A 21,015-nucleotide genomic window follows, 5' to 3' on the forward strand; every position below is an offset into this window, starting at 1 on the left:
CTGGGACTCTGACCTCTGGGCTCGACGGGGAGGACGTGCTTGTAGGTCCACAGCGTCCTTTTCCAAAGCGAGGTGACATGATTTGCAGTTTTGGGATTCTTGAGAAAGGGCCGGTGGGACTAAGGAGCGTGCATGTTTCCCCCCAGCCCTTGTCTTAGTGGTGGGAAAACGTTCAGCGTTCAGTTTTGTCCAGAAACACACACACACAAAAACCTCAAGCGACTTTTTTTTTTTCCCCCAGAGCTATAAAACCGAATGGTAATTGGAAACAAGAAAAAAAAAAAAAAAAAAAAAAAAAAAAGCTAAGGAAATACTGTGGAGTTCCCATTCGATTAACACAAGTGAAGGTCATCTGTCTCTCCGTCCTGGTCCTGGTTAAATTTCTTTTTGTGAGAAATAATTCTAAGCAAAAGTGAAACTTTAGGAATAGCAGCAAGAAATTTTGGGACCGCCTCTCGTTACTGGTTCACTTGATGAGAGGAATTAACTGTGAGCTTTTTCCATCAGTAATTGTTCTTGAAGCTTTACCTCTGTTATAGAGCAAAACTTATGTAGTTTGGGAAATGCCCATAATTGTTTGTGTAGAAGAACCAATAACGCGGTTTCCTCCGCTGGATATTGATGCTGGGTTTTGTTTTATTATTTGGCCGTATTACTGTGTTCTGGGAGCTCAGTGCTACCCAGTCAGGACGCTTGGACGTGATAGGTATACGATAAATGTTTGCTGGTGATCAGAATGTGATCAATGACTTATAGGTGCCTGAAAAAGAGGATGGTTGCCTTTTAGCCTGAAAATGTTGATCACATTACATTCCCCAGGATACATCAGGGTAACTAAGGCATGAAACAGCGGACACTACACTAAGAGCTTCATGAGATTTCATTTAATCCTTATAAGAACTTTATAAACTAGATATAGAATTATCCCTACTTTACTGGAGGAAAGTACTTTAGGCGAGGACACGTGAGTGTGCTTATGTAGCATATAGAAGGTTCCTAAGTGGCAGCGAGCATTCATTCACTAATTGTCACTTGGACGTCTCATAGTGTTAGGTCTTGGGGATACAGAGGAGGCTAAAATTCAGCCTGTACCTCAAGAAGTTTACGGTTCAGTGGGAGCCATAGAAAAGTAAACTGATAATTGCAACGCAATTCATTGATAAGTACATTCCGAGAAAATTCTAACTTGAAGCTGAGCAGTCCAAGGAGATGTTCTGGTTGATTCCTAGTGGATGAATTGGAGTAAGCTGATCCTGAAAGGTGAAAGAAAGTTGGCCCGGTAAAATGCAGGAAAAGGGAGGGCGCAAGGAAGGGGCATTGCAGGCTTGGGGGAGGACTGAGAGAATGCGGTAGGACTGCTGCTAGAGAAGGGAGTGTGACTAAAGGGTGAACTGGGGTCAGATCTGATAAGGAGGTGCCTCTGCTGTGGATTTAGGTATAATCAAGACTAGACACTGTACGTAATGTAGTTTTATCTATTAGAAACTGTGTTAGGTCAAGCTTCCACGACAATTTAGACTTGTGACTAGTTGAGATTATTCGTTATTTAAAACAGTGAGATGCCCTTTGATGAGATAGGATTCCTACCTTTTCACGTACAGGATGTACAGGATCGAGGAAAGATGAAACGTTACAAAGTATACAAGCAGCTGATACACGAATAAGATGCTGGATGCAAATATAAAATACATATTTTCCGAAGAAAACTCACAATTCACAATTGTGAATGGGAAGAAGGTTGAGGAAGAGAGTAATTTCAAGAATGGCTTCTTAGAAAAGAGGTTGGTGAATTTTATAGGAAGTATGTGCTAAACTTGAGCAGAGAACAAAAGAAATTAGTGAATAAAGACCCAGGTCAGAAGAAAGAATAGATTCGGGAGTGAAGAGATGAGACTTCCGTATGGTACATGGTGGCCTGAGAAATATGCCCGCAGCGCAGAGTTGCTTGGACACTTCTTGATAGGGAGATCTGAGGGAATTTATTCTGGAGTCACGTTAGAGGTACAGTGTGGGTAGAGTGGTGGAAAAAGGCGTGACTGGCAGTAATATCTAGAATTAATTCTGGAGGAATGATGCCCTTATCCCATATGTAAGGAGGAATTTTCAAAAAACATTGAGATTGGGGATGGTCATAACACGGAATGAGAATTTGAACTTCCTCTACCGCCGCCTCTTCCTTTCTCTTCCTCTTCTTCATAAAACTCACAGTAGAGCAAGGGGATAAAAACTTATTCTGAGGTCTGTAGATACAGATAGGGGAGGAAGTAATTATCCCGGATAGCAGTTTGGTGCTTTAGTAGGAGGAATGGATTTTGTAGCTAAAACTAGGGAATACGTTGTGAAAAGGAAGCTCCTAATTATCTTCATTTGCTCCGGAATGTGTGTTTAATACTAGTCTTTTTTTATGTAAGGCATTGTTCTTAGGCTTTTTCCCCCCCCTCTTAAAAAAGTATTTAAAACTTTTCCAAGACACTTACAGAAAAATGCACAAATGGAAATGTTACATTCAGTGAATAGTTATAAATCAAACACTCTGGTAATTGCCACCCAGGTCAACTTCGCTTTTACTTGTTCCCGTATGCCTCGAGAATATAACATTTTTATCAGTAACAATAACTAATAGCAATTATTTTAAAAATCTTAACATTTTTTAAGTCTTTGCAGTATACCTATATACCTATATACTCAGTATTTCATATGGATTAGTCTTCGCAACAATCCTATGAAGTATGTACTATTATTATCCAGATTCACTGCTGAGGAAACTTGAGGCCTACGATTCTTAAGTAACTAGCTCTCTGTCATCAGGGGTAGGTGGCAGGACCTAGATTTGTGGTGAAGCAGGATGACACTAATGCCAGAACCCTTGCTCACCATTCTTTACTGTCTCTCCACTGCATGGAGCCTCAGATCTGACTTTATGGAACACATCTGAAAGTTAATTAGTGGGGAAAATACTTAAGAAATCTTGGCTATTTCACAGAAATTCCTATCTTGGTATTTTAGAACCTTGCTGATAAAAATTTCTGATATCATTTGATTTATGTGCCTCTTTTTCCTTTTCACTCTCACAAAGTTTCCTTATTAACGAGGAGCTAGTTAGTTTCACCAAAAAATAACAACCAGTGTCCTTGGGCACTTAAATTTTAAAGCTTAAGTTTCGTGATTAAGAAAATTAAATTAATTTTAAATTAAATTTTATGCTTAAGTTTCTAATATTGGGGATAATATGTATTTTCTCATCTGCAAATTTGACCAGCATTACCAAACTCAATTTTCTGTCTTTTGGAACTTCTGTTGCTAAGTGGTACTACCTAATTGCTTAAGCTTGAACCCTTATTGACTCCCTTTTCTTCCTTTCCTTCACTTTTCTGTATTGGTCAGTTATCCGAAGAGCCTTCGTATTTTATCTTCAATACCAGCCGTACTACAGCTGCGCTGGTTTGGGCTGCTGTCACTTTCACCTGCGTGAGTATGCTGGTGCACCTGGGTGCTCTGTTGCCAGTATCTTCCCTTCCAGTGGACCTTGTGGGTTGCTCTTTCTGAAATCTTTTTGTATTAACTTTCCTGGTAAGAACATTCCCATTGCCCTCAGGATAAGAGGAAAACTTAAGATGCCACACACAATCCCTTTTATCTTCTTTGTACCAGCTGTGAGAAAGGACTGGAGATGGTGTGTGATTTTCTCTCCATGCCTCTGCACACGCTCTTCTCTTGTGTACCTTCTTTTGCTGTTTAGAGGGGCTCACTCTGGCAAACTCTTCCTTCACTCAGACTGCTTCCTGTATTTCTGGAACAGCAAGATTATAATTCTGCCACAAGCATGTCATCCTAGTTCAAGAAAACGAACTCTTCAGAAGTTCTTCAGGGGGCTTTTCCTGACTGACCAGTAACATATTTAGTACTATCAGTCCCTATTTTTTTCTTTCTAATGCTTTCCTAGGTGAGTTTGCCTTTACCTCCTTGGGATAAATTGCTATGATCTACAACAAATCCTGTGTGTGTGTAGCTATTAAAGTGTGTGGGCTCTGGGGAGGAAGCTGTAGGGATGGGGCAACTGGGTGATGGGCATCAAGAAGGGCTCTTGATGGAATGAGCACTGGGTGTTATATGCAACTGATGAGTCACTAAATTCTGCCCCTGCAACCAATAATACACTGTGTGTTAACCAAATTGAATTTAAATTAAAAAAAAAAATTCTTCAGGGGTGCCTGGTGGTTCAGTCAGTTAAGCCTCTGCCTTTGGCTGGAGTCAGGATCCCAGGGTCCTGGGACCAAGCCCCACATCTGTTTCCCTGCTCAGGTGGGAGCCTGCTTCCCCCTCTCCCTTTGCCTGCTGCTCTCCGTGCTTGTGCTCTCTCTTTTTTTCTGTCAAATAAATAAATAAAATCTTAATTTTTTTTTTTTTTTAAAGTATGTGGGCTCCATAAAGAAGCTCACTGAGGGTAGAGACCTTGGGCTGTGAGTGGTCATTTTAGTGACCAGTCTATAAAATTTAACAAATATTCTGGGAAGAGAGACTAGATAATATACTTAAAAACACCGTACATTTGGGAGTGAATGGTGCTCTATGATTTTAGGATTTCAGTAATTTCTTTTGGTGTTGACTCCATGGCATTGATACCGTTGCCTAGCCCTCCTTTGACAGTCTGTTCTGCTATAATATATTTCTGTAACATGAACTAATTCATATTTGAATGCTGAAGAGGAATGATGTTAACGCAGAATTCATGTTGATTCATATTTGATTTTTGAGTTGCTTTTTACCAACACATTGACTCTTTAGCACTCCCAAGTAATAGCACTTGAACATGAACACGTGAAGTACAGAAACACAGTTGAACACAGCAAGTCTGAGTGCACCCACATTGCTCCTTCACCCATAACCTACCTCTAGGCTCCATTTAGCCCTGTGTTCCATCCTAAAGGTGCTTGTAGCCCTAACCATCTTGATGTATTTTCTTTTTTTCTTAATTTTGCAGACCATAAAGTTTTTCGGGAATTCTCACACAACAGATAGGTTATAATTATCTTTATTTGAACTCACTAATGGCATAAAATTTCTTCTCATCCTTCTGCCTCATTGATTACTCCTTTTTGGTTGATATTGCCAACTCTTCTCCCTACCTATTGAGTGTAGGCATGTCTTAGGATTCCGTCTGTGACTCTTAAGATTGTTTTTCTTACCCACATCCAGCAGCTCTCTTGATTTTAACTATCATTTCAGCGTGGGGGACTTAAATCTGTTTTAAGCATCTGCTGGAAATTAATCATGAACATCACATCAGCTTCTTAAGCTCAAAGTGTTTAAAGCTATGTTCTGCCTTTTTTTCTTTTTTCCGTTTATGGCATCATCACCCTCACTGTGACCTGAACTTGAAACTTGAGAGGCTTCTTGGACTCCTTCCTCATCTTCCACATTCGGTCAGATGTCAGTCATGTAGCTTGAATCTCTGTGCTGTCTCTGGGTTTTGGCCCTGCCTCTCTATTCACTGCCTCCAGCCCACTTTCCGGCTTAGTACTTATCATCTAGCAATTTAAAAGTTGTCCCCAAAGTGGTGGTCTTTCTCCAGTTTATGAGATCTTTCAGTGAGTCTGCTACCTGATAATTTTTCCAGATTCCACTTTCCTCTCTCCATCCCTTTCTGCCCCTTTAAGCTCTAGCAACACTGAACTTCTTATATGCTTATACATAATCTGGAATCCCGCCCTCCGCTGCTTGCCAATGCTATTTCTATTCTCAGGGCTATCCTGCTGACTGGAATATCCTTCCCTGCCTCCTGTTGCCTGGCTAATTCCTACCCCTCTTGAAATACTCCACTCTGGGTTTAGCTCTTAAGAGAAATCTTTCTGAATCTCCTCATCTTCCCAGGTTGAGTTAGGTACCATTCTTCGCTCCTGAATCTATCTTTCTCATTGCAGTTATGATCATGCATTTCAATTATGTTTTCTTTCTCCTACTAGATTGTGAACACTCTGAGCACATTTGCCTGATTCTTAGTACAGGGGCTGGAACAATGTAAGCACTAAAATATTTCTTGAATGAATATATCTGTGCTAGGTGACACCAGCACAATAATTTTCTTAAAATATATTTTTGAACTGAAACTTTTAATCTTTTAGTGCCTTTTCCTATTGCTTTCCAAAATAAGTTCAAGCTTTTTATTACGATAGGTAAAGTGTTGGGAGATTAAGACACATGCACAGTGAAATAATTTTAAATTTTTTCTTATTTTTTTATTTTATTTTTTTGAAATATTTATTTATTTATTTTAGAGTGAGATCAAGTGAGGGAGGAGGAGAAAGAGTTGTAAGCAGACTCCATGCCAAGGGGCAGTGCCTGTCTTGAGGCTTAATCCCCCAACCCCTTGATCACAACCTGAACCAAAACCAGGAGTCAGACACTTAACAGACTGCACTACTCAGGTGCCCTCTTACTTTTTAATCATAGAAATATTCCAATATGTAGGGAAGTAGGGAGAATAGTATAATTCCATATACATGTCACTACCATTTACTAAGTAACAGCTTGCTCTTTGTTTCATCTTTTATACCATCTACATATATAACAGACATCATGACATTTTACTCTTGAAGACTTACGGCTACTTCTGTAAAAAAAAATAATGCATTCTTACATAAATACCATATCACCCTGATGCAATAATTTCCTAATAACATCTAATCTAGTCCACATTTAAATTTCTGCAGTTGTCCCTTCTTTTTCTTTTTCTTTTTCTTTTTCTTTTTCTTTTTCTTTTTCTTTTTCTTTTTCTTTTTCTTTTTTCTTTTTTCTTTTTTTTCTTTTTTTTTTTTTAACATTTAGTCATAAGAACCAGGATTAAACAAGATCAGATCACATTTGGTTATGTTTCCTAAGTCTCCTTTGACCAAGAACAGGCTCTTCCCACCATTTTTTTATTGTAATAAAATATACATAACCTAAAATTTACCATTTTAAAACTATTTTAAGTATACAGTTCTGTGGCATTAAGTACCTCCACATTCGTTGTGTAATGATCATCACTGTTCCATCTCCAGAACTTTTTCATCTTTCCTAACTGAAACTCTGTCTCTATTAAACAGGAACTGCATTCCCTTTCTCCTCAGCCCCTGACAACCTCCCTTTGACATTCTGTCTTTATGAATTTGACTCCTGTAGGAACCTCATATAAGTAGAATCATATAATATCTGTCCTTTTGTGACTGGTTTATTTCTTTCAGCATAATGTCTTCAGGATTCATCCATGTTGTAGCATGCGTCAGAATTTAGTTTCTTTGTATGACTGAATAATATTCCCTTGTATGTAGGTACCACGTTTTGTCCATTCATCTGCTGATGGACTTGGGTTGCTTCTACCTCTTGGCTATTGTCCCCCAACATTTTATAAATGCTGTTAATTTGTTGAAGAAATGAGGTCAGTTTTCTTGTATTAAGTTAAACCACATGAAATTTCCATTTTTGAAGTTAAAAGTATCCGTCAAATATCAGCAGTTTTATATGGTTCATCCTAATAAAATGACCTAATTACTAGATTTGTCTGTTTCTTTGTTCCTCCTGTAACTTGCTCCTCCTATTTCTTAGCCACCTCTGGATTTTCTGTAAACTGGAGGTTAGTTTTAGAGGCATGATTATCTTCAGTTTAAACATTTTTTTATTTAAAAAAAAAAAACCTTCCATTGGTGATGCTATGTATTTCAGACTATATCCCAGTAGTGGTGGTAATATCAGTCAAAGAGTTCAGATGATAAAGAGTAGATAAAGATAGTTTAGATAAAGAATTAGGGGTACCTGGGGAGCTCAGTTGGTTAAGTGTCCAACTCTTGATTCCAGCTCAGATCATGATCTCAGGGTTGTGAAAGCAAGCCCTGTGTTGGACTCCATGCTGAGTATGGACTCTGCTTAGGATTTTCTCTCTCCCTTTCTCTCTGCCCCCCTCTCTCTCTCCCTCTCCCTCTCTTAAAAAAAAAAAAAAAAAAGAATAGTTTAATGTTATAATGTCATAGTCATTACATTTGGTGAAATGAATTTTAGTTATTTGGGTAAAATGTGACATAGACTGGGTAACATTTGCAGTAAAAAGAGTAATCTGACATCTTGGTATCCAACAAAGGAGTTAGAAAATGTATCTGGAAAATCTAACTTCAAAGTCTGTGGCGTTTTCTTTCCATGACTGACACTATTCTTAAGTTACTTTGGTTTCTTAGCATAAAGTTTGGCTATATTCTCATTTCCAAGGCTCTATTCCTTTACTTTGAAGATAAGGCAATAGTGTAAGGAGGATATAGCTGTACTTTCAGCATTTTTGCCACAAAAGAAAAATTTTGTCAAGGTGTCTAGGTGGCTCAGTTGGTTAGGTGTTTGCCTTGAGCTGGGGTTGTGATCCCGGGGTCCTGGGATCAGGCCCCACATGAGGCTCCCTGCTCAGTGGGGAGTCTGCTTCTCCCTCTCCCCCTGCTGTTCCCTACCACTTGTGCTCTCTGTCGTGCGTTCTCTCTCTCTCTCTCTCTCTGTCAAATAAATCTTTAAAAAAATATTTGTCACAGCCTAGGATACCAACATTAATAGTTAAAATGTGATAAAAATAAATCATGACTGTATTTATTTGGAATTAACCTTTCTAAATGGTTGTGTTTCTGGGCTATAAGTTTATTTGTTTACATATACATACCAAACTTTGTTATTTTGAAAGGTCAGTGTTTCTGAAAATGTCCTATACATTTCTCTATATTCTTAAATAGAATATAATTTATTTTCTTGTTTCTTGAGAATCACCATTGTGCATATGGACATCAGTTTTTACTTTTATTTAAGTAATGCCTTTAGGTTCTTAGATTTGTCAGAATTTTATCCTTAGATTTGTCAGAATTTTATCCTTAATTTCTAAGTTTAAGGAGTTTTTGCTCTTCATAATTCTTTTGTCCTTCCCTTGCACAGTCTGTCAGCTTTCTCTTTTTTATTTTTTATTTATTATTTATTACCCTGGAATTATGACCTGGGTGGAAGGCAGGTGCTTACCCAACTGAGTCATTTAGGCACCCTGTCAGCTTTTTCTTTGATATTGTCAGTGTGTTAACCTATAGTAGTTCCTCTCGTCTCCTTTAATTTAATGCTTCATATATCCTGGTGACTTGAATAATAGATTTATCACTTATATAGCATTTGCTATGGGCTGAGCAGGCATTGTTAATGCCAAAGATAATAAGTATAAATAACATTGTCCTTGCTCAGTTTAGTCAGAGACTGATACCTAAGCATATACAATTGACTCCTGAACAATGTGGGGGTTAGCAGTGCCCATTCCTGTGCTGTCAAAAATTCACATATAACTTTGGATTCCCCACTTAACTACAGATACCCTGCTGTTAACTGGAAGCCTTATGGATAACATAAACAGTCAACCAACACATATTTTGTATATGTATGTATTATATAGTTGTGTTCTTAGAATAAAGTGAGCTAGAGAAAAATGTTATTAATAAAATTATTAGGAATAGAAAATACATTTATAGTACTGTAAAAAGAATTGTATATAAGTAGACCTGCATAGTTCATACCCATCTTGTTCAAGGGTCAGCTGTACTCTGTGTACAGCATGGTAAGTTCTGTGATACAGGTATGTAATTTGCAAAGTACTATGAGAGCATAGAGAAAGAGAGTGACCATGTCTGGGGAAATTGAATGAAGTTACACAGAAGATCACATTTGAGCTAGGTCTTGAAGAATGTGTAGGAGTTTGCCAAAATAGAAAGAAAAACAACATAACAGTGAAAAATGTCATGCAGTCTTAAAGGTGTGATGTGTTCAAACAGTAGTTGATTTGGTAGCCTTAGAAACATTCTCTTCTTTTGGAAACCACATTCAGATACGGCCAATTTCTTAGGAAGCTACTCTTCTGCCGTTGGGTATCTTTTGGGGAGATTTTTAATCTAAGTGGTCCTGTCTCCTTTCGTTGATTAAAGTGTCTTTTTCTGTTTAACACAACACCAGTCAAATGCTGTCCTTAGCATGTAAATCTTAATTGAGCTGATACTGAGACCTGAGTGATTCACCTTGGCAGAAGTACTATGAAGAAGTTTTTTATTAATTCCCACCACTTAGATCTGTGGAGTTGTTTTCATCCTGAGTTTTTCATAGATGAGATTCTATAGCTTTTCCTTTGCTTCTGTGAATTGCTCCATATTTTTTTTTCAGTGAATTCTCCTGTGCCTCCCTCCACCTTGTTTCTTAAACTAACTCAAGTCTGTTTTTACTGTTTGAAACGTAACTCTAATTTAAGGTGACCAAATGTCCTGGTTTGCCCAGGACTGAAGGAGTTCTCAGGACACGGGACTTTCAGTGTTCAAACCAGTAAATTCCTGAGCAGACCTTAACAAGTTGGTCACTTCACTGTAATTGAAACAGTTTGGGAGTGAAGATAATGAGTTTGGGGAACCAAATGTTCAGATGGAAATATCCAGTATGCAGCTGAAAATAATGTGTGCAGAACTAGCTTGCTCTGGTTATTCACTCAGCAGCTATTTGAATTCTGAACTAAGTATGAGAGAAAACAGTGGAAAATAATACCAGTAACTGTTGAGCACTCACTATGTACAAGGCACTATATTTAGAATAATAATAGTAAGTAGTAATGATTACATAATTGCCATTATACAGTTTGTTTAAAGACCTACAACTAGGAGGAGGCCGACCTGGAATTCAGTCCTAGATTTCCTACTTTAAAACCCTCTTCCATTACTAACCATCCTTCTGCTCTGCCTCAGGACTCCCAGTCAAGGAATGTGTTGATTAATATGGAAATGAAGTAACAGCAAACAAATGCTTAGAATGGAAGTGTGTAGAGAGAACATTGGGCACATAGAGGAAGACTCAGCATGAGTGAGCCAGAGAAGGCTTCATGGAGATGATTGTTCTTAAGCTGAAACTGGAAAAATATAGGTCTTTCTTTGATAGTAAATCTTGGGTGGGCCTAGAGATAAGAGACAGCATGAAATATCCTGGAGAATAAAGTAAATCAGTTTTTTCTGACAGGTGGAGTGACTGGAACGTTGGATAGGATAGACAGGGGCCAGATTGTGAAAGACCTCTCCTGCGTTTTGTGCATTTAAAACTGTTGCTTCAGTTATGCCATAGGAGATAGATTGGTGAGGGTGAGAAGGGAGCTGGGAAGAACAGTGAGAAAACGGTCAGGGGTCTTAGAGAGATGAACAGTCTAATAACAGCACTGGCGTTGGGGTCCAAAGGCAGGAAAAGATTAGAACTGTTGTGTGGCATATGTTACCTTCTTTTTTTTTTTTTTTTTTTTAAGATTTCTATTTATTAAAGAGAGAACTGCACATGTGCACTAGCAGCGGGGAGGGGCAAAGGGAGAGGGAGAAGCAGACTCCCTGCTGAATAGGGAGCCCAACGTGGGCCTTGATCCTAGGACCCAGAGGTCATGGCCTGAGCTTAAGGAGGATGCTTAACCAACTGAGACACCCAGGCGCCCCTGTATGTTACCTTCTAGAACAGAGGTTGGTGAACTTTTTTTTTTTATAAAGGTCCATAATATTTTTCAAAGCCTAATAACTGTATTAGACTTTGAGGGCCATACTATTTATGTCACAACTATTCATCTCTGCTGTGAGCATGAAAGCAGCCATAGACAATAGGCAAACCGATGGGTATGGCTGTTCCAATAAAGCTTTATTTATAAAATCAGGTGGCAGGCTAGATTTGGCTTGTGGGCTAGATTTAGCTCATAGGCTGTAGTTTACCTAACCTCTTTCTAGGATATGGCCAGTAGTGAAGATTTGGAAGATAGGTCAGGCAATGATTTGAGTAATTAAGATGATAATATAGATGAGAGTTCTTAGGTATAAGAAGAAGAGAGACCAGGGGAGGAAAGAACCCAAGTAAGCACATCATCCTAGGGCACTAGTGAGAAAGCCACTGAACAAGAAGTCTGTAGGAAGCTTACAGCAAAGTGGTATATTAGAACTTAGCGGGGGAGAGTTTCCTGAAGGAGGGGCAATAGTTACACTATCAGTGCTACTGAGAGGAGAGGTATGAGGAAGGACCTGAAGTGAGCCATTCATTATATTTGGCAATTGGGGCCAGGGAAAAGTGGAAAACCAAACAGTGGAGGAGGCTGGGAGCTCAATTATGATGGAGTGAGAAGTGAATTAGAGCCGAGGTAGTAGAACCAGTAAGTAGAAACTCAGTTTAAAAATTTGGTAGCCATGGGAAGGAGGAACCACAGGTTTGTGTGAGGAGGAAGTAGGGTTAAAGAAGGCTTTTTGTTGTTTCTTGTTTAGAGGTATGGAATTGACTCTTGTTTGTAGGCTGAATTGAAGAAGCCAGAGCAATAGAGTTAAGGATCTGGCTAGAAAAGGAGTAAACGATTGAGCCAAGAGTAAGTAGGGAGCTGTTAGGAAAGTGATATAAGAAATATAAGTTGTAGTTAGATTCTGAAGGGCCTCAATGGAAAGGACTTGAAGATGAACAGAGGGGAGTGAGGATGTGCTGAAGGTAGGGTAGGGAAACTTGAACAGATTATACCTAATGAAAAAAAAAAAAAAAGATTATACCTAATGGCCTCTATTTTCTCTGATGTGATTCTCTCTGGGGAATAAAGGGCCTAAGAGAGGAAAAGGTTTTTCAGAAATCCAGGATATTTGGGGAGCAAAATACCTAGGAACAAGGGACCCAGATGAGTGACTATAGTGTTATTTTGATAACAGTTGTAAGCAATTTTCAGTTAATTGTATCAGAATTAGCTGTAAGTGCTTTTTTTTTTTTTTTTTTTTTTTTAAATGCATTTTGGATTCTAGTTAGGGGACACCTGGGTGGCTTAATGGTTGAGCATCTCCCTTTGGCTCAGGGAGTGACCCCGGGGTCCCAGGATCGAGTCCTGCATCGGGCTACCTGTGTCCTTTGCCTCTCTGCCTGTGTCTCTGCCTCTCTCTCTGTGTGTGTCTCATGAATAAATAAATGAAATCTTATTTAAAAAAAAAAAGATTATAGCTAGAATGGTTAAACCAAATTCTAAGTGTAGAGGTAATATTCAGTTGAATCATAAAAAAATTGAACTAGCAGGAATGTCAAGATTTAATGAGTCCAAACCTCATTTTCCACAGATGTGGAAACTGAGGACATAGAGAAAGAATGAATATTGTCTACTCATCTAGTTGGTAGCCAGAGTTTCTTAAATTCCAGTACTTGTATTATTTAATACAACACACTTAAAGATGACAAAAGCTATAGTTTATATATTTAAAGTAGGCTCCATGCCCAACATAAGGCTTGAACTCATGACACTGAGATCAAGAGTCGCATGCTCTACTGACTGAGCCAGCCAGGCTCCCTGACAAAAGCTGTATTTTAGAAAACTTCCAAATATATGCGAAGTACAGAGAATGAGATATTGAACTGCCATGTACCATTTAAAAACAAGATAATTTATGGCCAGTCTTCTTCACTTATATCCCTAAACACTTCATCTTCCTTTGGATTATTTTGAAGCAAAATCCAGACACCATCTTTTTTTTTTTTTTTCTTAGAGCGAGCAAGCGAGCAGCAGGGGGAAGGGCAGAGGAGAGAGACAATCTTAGTGGGCTCCATGCCCGGAGCAGAACCTGAAGTGGGGCTCAGTCTCACAGCCCTTGAGAGCATGACCTGTGCTGAAATCAAGTCGGACACTTAACTGACGGAGCATCCCAGGCGCCCCCAGACGTCATCTTTTATATGTCAGTGTTTTAACATGTATGTCTAAAAGTTAGGTCAGTTTTGACACCAATTCTAACTTTTGAGTTTTTCCCCATACCAGGTAAATCTCCTACACCCGCTGGGTGTCCTGCAGTTCAGTTTAGTTCTGGCACTGGGTACCTGGTGATAGCATCGGATTCCACAATTTAAGGGCTTAGTTCTACAGGATTTTACCCCCTGCCCCCCACTGCCCTTCCCATCTACACCATAGATTGGAGGTTCCTACAACTACCACTTCCTTTTTATTTTGCTGGAGTGACTCACAAAACCCAGAGAAACCTTTTACTTACTAGATTACCAGTTTATTATAAAAAGATGTAACTCAGGAACAGCCAGATGGGAGAGATGCTCTCTCTTGGAGAGTGCCACTCTACCAGCATCTCCATATCTTCACAAAGGAAGCTCTCTGCACCTGGTCATTTAGGTTTTTATGCAGCATGCTTGATTAAATCATTGGCTGTTGGTTACTGAAGTCAATCTCCAGTCTCTCTCCCCTCCTCAAGGTTGGGATGAGTGGGGATGGGAAGTTCCAGCCTTCTAATGATATGATTGTTTCACCAGGCAACTAGCTCCCATCTTTAGGTGACCTAAGGGGACTTTCCAAAGTCCCCTTAATAACACAATGAAAGACTCCTTTATAGTTGTCAACACTTAGGAAAGTCTAAGGGTTTTAGGGCCTAGGTGCCAGGAACACTAGCTGAAGATCAAATACATATTTCTTATTATAAATTGTTATATCACAGTAGGACATACAGTATTATCATACTTTAAAACCCCAAAACAGTAATTGTCATATCATTACCGAAATAAAAATGTACTTCTGATATGAAGTTGCAAAGTAAAAATACCTGCTGTCATACCACACATTTACAGACCAAAAGAACCATCTTTGTAAGTTGTTTGGAGTTGGGTGTGGCATAGAAAATTAATATTAAAAAAAAGAAAAGAAAAGAAAAGAAAATTAATATTTTAAACAATTTCTCCAGGGATCCCTGGGTAGCTCAGCGGTTTAACACCTGCCTTCGGCCCAGGGCGTGACCCCAGGGTCCCAGGATTGAGTCCCACGTCGGGCTCCCTGCATGGAGCCTGCTTCTCCCTCTGCCTGTATCTCTGCCTCCCTGTGTCTCTCTCTCATGAATAAATAAATAAAATATTTAAATAAAATTTTTCTTCTCTACTCAAACTAAAAAGAAATAAAGGAATAATCCTACCTCTGTCAAAACAGGTTGATGATAATGTGTAGTTAATCTTTACAAAATGGTATAGAAATTGTTACACAATGAGACTTTATGGAACTAAAGGTGTTTCCGTATTTGCAATATTTTGATAGTGATTTTCTTTTACTTTTTCGGATGAAAATGACCAATGAATGCTATTATACATTATCAGAAAGATATTAAAAAGTACTGTGTATGTCTTTGAAACAGCTTGATGCATTCCAGTTTATTAAACCTTGACTTAAGAAAACAACAAAAAGTTTTCTTATCAAATGTATAAGCAAAAAAAAAAAATGTAGAAGCATTAGAATAATCAAGTAGGACAGCAATGAATTTGTGCTATGGTCCTTACCGTGTTGAAACACTGTGTTTTTTCGTTGCATTCACTATCTCAGAATTGCAAAGCTGGTAAAGATCAGCTTTTCTGGATATCTCTGTGATGTATACAGAGAGTATTAAGGTAGACATTGTTGTCATTTTTCTGTACTTAAGATAACAGTGGAGAGACAGGGACACCTGGGTGGCTCAGCGTTTTAGCGCCTGCCTTCGGCCCAGGGCATGATCCTGGAGTCCTGGGATCAATCCCGCGTTGGGCTCCCCGCAGGGAGCCTGCTTCTCCCTCTGCCTCTGCTCCTCTCTCTCTTTCATGAATAAATAAAATCTTAAAAAAAAAAAAAAAAAAAGTGGAGAGACAGCTGAAGACAATGGAGGAAGGTAGCTGGATAGGCATTAAAATAAGAGATTGGATAATGTCTGTATCTTCCTCTCAAAATTCACGTATGGGAGAAAAAAGGAATTAGGTAGCCTGAGAAGGATGATCATGTTAGGTGGATATTGGGCTGTAGATGGTAGAGATGCAAACATAGATGATAGAGGACAACGTACAAAGTGTACTATACAGTGTTAATCTCAACTAGCAGAGAGCCATGTACTATACAGTTAGTATCTTTTTGTAAATTTGAACCTAATTTTGCTAATTTGAATCTAATTCCATGAATATCATATATATATATATATATCTTGGTTTTAGAATAAAGTATAACTAAGAACATTTGTTGAGGCTTTTTATTTTATTTTTTTAAAATATTTATTTATTTATGATAGACATAGAAAGAGAGAGAGAGAGAGGGGCAGAGACACAGGAGGAGGGAGAAGCAGGCTCCATGCTGGGAGCCCGACGTGGGACTCGATCCTGGGACTCCAGGATCACACCCTGGGCCAAAGGCAGGCGCTAAACCGCTGAGCCACCCAGGGATCCCCTTGTTGAGGCTTTTTAAAAATACTTTGTAAAAACAAATTTTTAATAACTTTAGCATTTGGTGTTTTAAAGAAAAACCTAGGAAGTGGATAGAATATTTTGGGAATGGTACTGCATAACACTGATTTGTGTACTAATTCGTATTAGTAGTTATTCACTTATTAGTTGTATTTATTCTGCTTTTATTTAAAAGTTAAATATATTTTAAGGAGCAAGAGAAGATGAAACTATAAATCATGATTCTAATGAGAAAATTTCAGCATTTAGATATATTCACAAATTTTAGGGAAAAAGTTTATAAACTGGTAATTCCCAATTAGGGTTATAACACTATTTAATGATAAAATACAAATTTACTCCTGTATGAAAAGAAATTCTCATTGACTGAAATCCTTTAGTGAGAGTGATGATAATTTGGAATGCCTGGGTGGTACAGTTGGTTAAGTGTCTTACTCTTGATTTCAGCTCAGGTCATAATCTCAGGGTCATGAGATTGAGCCTCCGGCATCTGCTTAAGACTCTCTGTCCCTCCTCCTCTGTCCCCCCTCCCCCAGATAGATAGATAGATAGATAGATAGATAGATAAATTTTTTTTTTAAGTGACAATAATTTAAAATGCTCCCTCACTTCCTTTGGACCATTTACAGTTACTGTCATGGACTGTGGCTGCTGGCAGCGGTGTGGTTTTCAGTTATGCATTGAGTTTGAGAACTGTTTTTGCTACAAATAAACGTATTTGTATTTGGATGTTAAAGTTCTATAAGGGCTGAATGTTTGCTTTTGCTTTCTAAATTTTGTTAATGTGGGGCTAATACAAATACTTTCCTTCATCCTTTTGAGGTTTTGAAACTTTGGGAAGGTGGGATACTTGACAGACTTGGAGCTAAATTAATCTAGATTGGGAATACAGAGGGAGAAAAAACATAGACTGTATACTGTGATTATGATATAGTGCAAATAGCACTGTCATGACTCATCCAACTTCAGATTTAACATTGGTTGTGTAGACCACCCTTTTTTGATGGAAAAAGGTGGAGCAGAGGGAAATAAAAATGAATGAAACAAGATCCCTGCCGTCAAGGGGCATTTAATCTAGTAGGGTAAATATTACAGCTAAAGATAACTATAAGGCAGAGTGCGGTGGTTTAATAAAAGAAAAGATAGTTTGAGAACAAAGAGGAAGATCAGGTGAATTCCAGCCTTGCTTATTTGCCAGAGCTTTATAGCAGAGCTGACATGAATTGGACTGAACATTTATTTCATGGTTTGAACAGATGTTGAATTAGAATAGCAGAGAAAAACATTTTTTTAAAAGATTTTATTTATTCATGAGAGACACAGAGAAAGAGAAGCAGGCTCCATGCAGGAAGCCCGATGTGGGACTTGATCCTGGGACTCCAGGATCACGCCTTGAGCCAAAGAGAAGTTCTCACCTGCTGAGCCGCCCGGGCGTCCCACAGATTTTTTTTTTTTTAATTTTTATTTATTTATGACAGTCACAGAGGGGGAGAGAGAGAGAGAGAGGCAGAGACATAGGCAGAGGGAGAAGCAGGCTCCATGCACCGGGAGCCCGATGTGGGATTCAATCCCGGGTCTCCAGGATCGCGCCCTGGGCCAAAGGCAGGCGCCAAACCGCTGCGCCACCCAGGGATCCCCGATTTTTTTTTTTTTAAGCTAATTTGTGATCATCTGTGAATGAATTTCCCTCTGAGCATGAAAATCTGTGGATCTAGAGCTCCCTTCCTCTCAGGAACAGAAAAGGGAGAAGGAAGCAGAAGAGAAACTTAGTTTTAAAGTTTGAATTTACAACCCTGAAGAAACCAGGCAGCTGGATATCCTGGCCTAGGTGTTACAGGAGCAGCCTAGTTGTGACTGTTGGCAAGTGTTGAATTCAGGCACTAGCTCTAGATCCTGGGACTGGTATGGCATGAAATCCCACCCCTCACCCCGCGTTGTATCGGAAAGGAGAAATTGGAGCTCCAGCTTTCTTCTATTACCAGAGGAGACACTAAGACAGTTCTAGCGAAGAAATAGTTCTGGTGCCACAGATTTTCAGAACATGACTACTTTGTGTGTGCGTATGAGATAGAAGATGCCTAGAGGTGTTTAGGGCTCTTCAGAAAAGATTCAGCATCCTCTTGCTCTTTGTTCAGTTCCTCTGCCTAATAGACTTTAATAATGTTAGTTTGGCTTCGTAACAGTACTGTAAATAAAATTTTTTTGCATAAGTATAACATTAAATAAGTGTCACGTAAACAGCATTGTAAGTTTTATCCATAACACTGTTAAGTGTTAGTTATTGACTGCGTACAAATTTTTTTAATTATAGGGAATATTTATCAACTGCTGAAGTAGCAATAAGCAATACAACCAGTGCATAATACAGTTTTAATAGAAGAAAAAAATTAGAATGTTATTGGCAATTATGTATTATAGAAAAATTAATCTTTGAAGCAAATTAATTTAGGAAGGGTTTTAAATAATTTGAGCTTTTCTCAGTGGGATAATGAACTTGTTTTAAATTACAGAAGTAATACACACAATTGGTAACATAAATTCAAAGGAGAAAATGAAACGTGTTACCTTCATTTGCCATCTCTCTATGCAAGTAACAACTGCTTTTAATAAACTTTATTGGGGTATATTTATCCATCTTAAGTAATTAGCTTGATGAGTTTTGACAAATGATTACTTCTAGGCACCATCACTGCCAAAATGTAGAATATTCTCCCTCAGAAGTTCCCCTATGTCCGTTTGCAGTCCTTTCCAGTCCCAAATACTAATCTGCTTTCTCTCATTATAAATTAGTGTGCTTTTTCCACTATTTCATATAAAGGTAATCATAATACCTACTCCTTTGTGTCTGTGTCTGTAGTATAACAAATATTTTTTTGTTTACTTGGAGTTCAGTATTGTTAATTGGTGGCACATAGTCCATTCTGTGAATGTATCACAATTTGCTTATCCATTCACCTGTTACTGGACATTTGGGTTCTTTTCAGTTTTTGGCAGTTATGTGTAAAACTGCTATGATACTTGTTTACAAGTCTCTGTAGGTATTTTTTTTCTCTTGGATAAATCCCTAGAAGTCTAGGAGTAAAATGGCTGTATTATATATATGTGTGTTGTTAGCCTTATAAAAAATTTTGAAACTTTTCCAAAGTGGTTTTAGTATTTTACATTCCCACCATAAGTATGTGAGTTCCAGTTATTGTTTTGTTTTGTTTTGTTTTGTTTTTGAGTTCCAGTTATTCCACAACTTCACCAATACTTGGTATTGGCAGTCTTTTTAATTTCAGCATTTAATAAGTATATGGTGGTATCTCATGGTTTTAATTTTTATTTTTCTAATGGCTAAGGATATCTACCAGGTTTTTGTTGTTTATGCACTTACAGGCTAGTCATATATCTTCTTTGTGTAGTGTCTGACTTTTTTGCCTATTTTAAAGTTGGGTTAAAAAAAATAAAAGTTGGGTTGATTTTTCTAATTACTAAATTGAGTTTTTAAATAATCTAGATACAAGTTCTTTGTCAGATATATGTATCATGAATATTTTCTCTCAATCTTTTGTTTGCCTTTTCATTTTCTTAAGTGTCTTTTGAAAAGCAAAAGTTTTAAAGTTTTGAAGCTCAATTTATCAATTTTTCTTTTATGGTTCATGCTTTGTAAAACCTTGTTTTTCTTATGCAAAGCTTTTTTTTTTTCCTTCTTCTGGAATTTGTTACTTTCATTTTTTCATTTAGGTTTATGGTTCATTTCAAATTAATATTTGTACTATGAGGTAAGTTGTTACAACACTTCAATTACCTGGCACTTTTGTTGAAAATCAATTGACACATATGTATGGTTCTCTTTCTGAACTCTATTCAGTTTTACTGATTTGTATGAATATCCTTATGCCACTACCTCACTGTCTACTGCTCTAGCTTTGTAGTACTTTTTTTTTTTTTTTTCTTTTAAGGGGCAAAGAGTTTGTCATAAGCACATTGTTCTGAGAAAACATTTTTATTGAAAATATGGGATGACTAAGTCTTGAAGTCAGCTTTTGTAATCTTCTATACCTTGTTCTTCCTTTATGAGATTGTTTTGGCTACATAACAGACATCATTGAACACTTTACCCAACAAGGTTAGGCTATACATTTACATTCTTCAAATTTTCATGGGACATTCTATAGGATAGGTCATATGTTGGGTCATAAAAGAAGTCTCAATAAATTAAAAGGTATTTAAATCACACTAAATATGTTCCTTGACCCCAGTGGAATAAAACTAGAAATCAGTAATAGAAACAGGAAATTCACAAATTATGTGGAAATTAAACAGCACACTTCTAAATAACCAATGGGTCAGTGAAATTACAAGGAATTAGAAGATGAAGTTAGAAGAAAACAGAAGAAATTTAAGATGGATAAAAATGAAAACGCAACATGTTGAAACTTACTGGATGAAGCTACAACTATGCTCAGGAAAATGTATAGCTATAAATACCTAAATTAAGGAACCCCTCGATGGCTCAGTTGGTTAACACATTGACTCTTGGTTTCAGTTCAGGTCTTGAGCTCTGGTTCGTGGAATGGAGTCCTGTGTAGGGCTCTGCCCTCGGGGCAGAGTTGGCTTGAGATTCTTCTCCCATGCTTCTCCCCCCACTTTCCCCTCTTCTCCCCCCTCCCTTCCACTTCACATTTTCTCTCTCAAATAAATAAAATCTTTAAATAGATACATTAAAAATGAAGTATAAACTAACAGCAAACAGAAGATAGGAAATAATAAAGGTTAGAGAAGACAAAAATG

General features: G+C 38.0%; 1 protein-coding gene across 1 annotated transcript in view; it reads left to right on the top strand.

Moving 5' to 3' along the window:
* The window catches only part of KPNA3 (karyopherin subunit alpha 3), a 92,428-nt gene that overhangs the window by 914 nt on the left and 70,499 nt on the right, over positions 1 to 21,015 (top strand). The gene's annotated exons all lie outside the window — the stretch shown is intronic.

This window comes from Canis lupus, chromosome 22, assembly GCF_011100685.1.
Source record: "Canis lupus familiaris isolate Mischka breed German Shepherd chromosome 22, alternate assembly UU_Cfam_GSD_1.0, whole genome shotgun sequence".
Classification (NCBI taxonomy): domain Eukaryota; kingdom Metazoa; phylum Chordata; class Mammalia; order Carnivora; family Canidae; genus Canis; species Canis lupus.